Source organism: Octopus sinensis, linkage group LG18 (genome assembly GCF_006345805.1).
Source record: "Octopus sinensis linkage group LG18, ASM634580v1, whole genome shotgun sequence".
NCBI classification, from domain to species: Eukaryota; Metazoa; Mollusca; class Cephalopoda; order Octopoda; family Octopodidae; genus Octopus; species Octopus sinensis.
Genome location: NC_043014.1, coordinates 2,316,600 through 2,319,910, shown reverse-complemented (window position 1 = coordinate 2,319,910; position 3,311 = coordinate 2,316,600).

Sequence of the window (3,311 nt, the reverse complement as noted above, 5' to 3'; positions counted from 1 at the left end):
GGAAGCATGGAAGTTTTGAAGGAGCAGTGTCTCGACAGCTAACAACTGATGTCGGTTGTTGTTCCATGCTTCAGCAATTCTGCGCGTGTCCGCATCTGTATCTGCGTGTGTGACTTTGTAGTTTGTATTTGTACATTTATAGTGAGTACATGTGTGTATGTATATATATATATATATGCATATTTATATATATATGTATATATACAAGATTAATCAGCCGAAATTGCGAAGATGATCTGGTTCTTGACTGATGACTGAGGGCTTCGAATGTCCCGTCCTATGGTTCTTGTGTCGTCTCTTTGGTGTTTCATGTTCTTGTCCATGTCTGTATTTATTTTTTACTGTTTACATATATATATATATTTATATATATATATATATAACCTTCTTTGCATTTGATTTTTTTAATGTCCTTTACCCCCATACTTCGTGAGTTGAATTGAGCAAACACTATATGAGAGAGGTTTTCTTTATGTATTAGAAATAGTTTTAAAAAGTTTTTTTAGCTACTATTTCTAATGAGTTCAGTATGCGGCAAAGTAATTTATTTTACTAAGCCCTTTATATAATGTATATATATATATATATATATATATATATATTACTCATAAAATACAGTGTACATTTAAACACTTAAGAGGAATCCACTCATAGGATTCAACACGCTAGAAAGAACAGCTAGGTTCCAAAACCACAAAATTAGGAATAAAATCCCAAAAGGAACGAAATGAAAAATAAGAAATTTTACCATCTAGTTTCCTGGACCAATTGGTTCCTGATTTTAGTTTAGTAAATAAGATAATTTGCCAGGTGAAATCGTTATCAACAGGTACACCTCAGATTAAATATATAAACACGAGGCAATCAATTATATGCCTCTTGTTTATACATCTTAATTTTTTCAAATCTGTATAATTATTAGAAACCAGCTCCTTTCATAGAGTATGTGTGTGTGTCGTGTGTGTGTATATACATATACACACACACACACGCGTATATGAATGTATATATGTATGCATGATGCGTTCTTGTTTGTATTTTTGTCAGCATGAAACCATGAGTTCCGGAAAGTAAGCATAGATTCTATTTAACAATATCATCATCTCATCATCTTCGTTTAGCGTCCGCTTTCCATGCTGGCATGGGTTGGACGGTTTAACTGGGGTCTGGGAAGCCAGAAGGCTGCACCAAGCTCCAGTCTGATCCGGCAATGTTTCTACAGCTGGATGCCCTTCCTAACGCCAACCACTCCGTGAGTGTAGTGGGTGATTTTTACGTGCCACCGGCACAGGTGCCAGACGAAGCTGGTAAATGACCACGATCGGATGGTGCTTTTTACGTGCCACCGGCACGAGGCCAGTCGGGGCGGCGCTGGCAACGGCCACGTTCGGATGGTTCTCTTACGTACCACCGGCACTGGTATCACAGCTACAATTTCCATTGATGTTGATCGATTTATGTATGTATATATGCATGTCGACCGACCCTGTGTTTAATAATTTGTATTCTTCCTGTATGAAAGGAGCTGGTCTCTAATAATGATACAAAATTCCATATTTGGAATGTTGATAAAAAAAAGTTTAGAAAATGTGTTTTGCAAAGTTATGGACTTTAAACTTCGGCACGGACATTGCTGACCGCCACTGTGTTTGACATCTTGGATAATTTGTTAGTGGTGGTCATACTTGTCTATGAGTTGATAACCACCGTATATGTAAATATGTATGCATGTATGTATGTATGTATGTATGTATGTATGTATGTATGTATGTATGTATGTATGTATGTTCATCCTCCTCCTTCGCCGCATTATCATCATCATCATCATCATCATCATCTTCCTCTCTTTCTATTATCTTCAGTGGCTACTTCATCAAAACCGCTCCCCCGCCTCATCCCCGCCTCCTCATTCTTCTCCCCTTCCCCCAAGCCTTAAAAACAATCTGCCCATGACATCGCCGTACACTGAGTCACAACCGTGCCCTCACCTTCCCGCCACCAACGTGCTCACGCAACCAAGAACTAAGGGCAAATACCAACCCAGTAACATAATAGAAGACAGCCGAGTATCAACCACCGAGAGAGAGAGAGAGAGAGAGAGAGAGAGAGAGAGAGGAGAGAGAGAGAAAGAGGGAGAGGGTGAGAGAGAGAGGGAAAGCGTACATGACTCACCAGCCATCGAATTGCCTCACATGATATCATTCAACGTACACATATCACATGACAAGCCCTCAACAAAGGACACCATGATAATGCATAAATATCGCATGACATGGCCCCAAAAAGTAGGATAAATTATACATTACGTCATGTGTTAAGATTTCAATACGATTACATTCTAAGAATGCCTTAAAACAGGTTTTCGGGAGCGGTTTGTACGACAGCGATTATTGATGTTGGTTAATAAATATGGACCATAGGGTGTATTTAAATTGCATTAAAAGCAGAAATGATGTAATATATCTGCTTTATGTCATCAGAAGTATTCTCTACCTCCAAGATCACATGGTGTACTCTTTACTATCTTTACTCTTTTACTCGTTTCAGTCATTTGACTGCGGCCATGCTGGAGCACCGCCTTTTAGACGAGCAAATCGACCCCGGGACTTATTCTTTTGTAAGCCCAGTACTTATTCTATCGGTCCTCTTTTGCCGAACCGCTAAGTAACGGGGACATAAACACACCAGCATCAGTTGTCAAGCAATGCTAGGGGGACAAACACAGACACACAAACATACACACACACACACACACACACACATATATATATATACATATATACGACGGGCCTCTTTCAGTTTCCGTCTACCAAATCCACTCACAAGGCTTTGGTCAGCCCGAGGCTATCGTAGAAGACACTTGCCCAAGGTGTGTGTGTGTGTGTAAAACATATATAAGCACTTATATATGTGTCTGTGTGTATGTATACATACACACATACACACACACTTATGATTACTTAATTTTGAGAGGTGATAGCCACCCCATCAACACATACGCCCATCACAATCACTCTGCTGATAAGCCCTTTGGTGACTTTTAAGACCCGCTGCTGACTGACAGGGTTTAAAACACAAGTGACAAACATTATTCAAGTTTTTTCTATATCTTTGCCCTCAAAGAAATTCCAACTTTGATTTTCACGTTTTATCAACAATCTTATAATAATATGATATAATATAATGAAATGATAGAATATCAAATGTCCATTCTGATTAAACTAGTACTTTCATGCATTAAGCTATGCAATATTCAGCTTTTTTCCAATAAATTTTATTCAACAAAAACAATGACAATATTTAACAAAAAA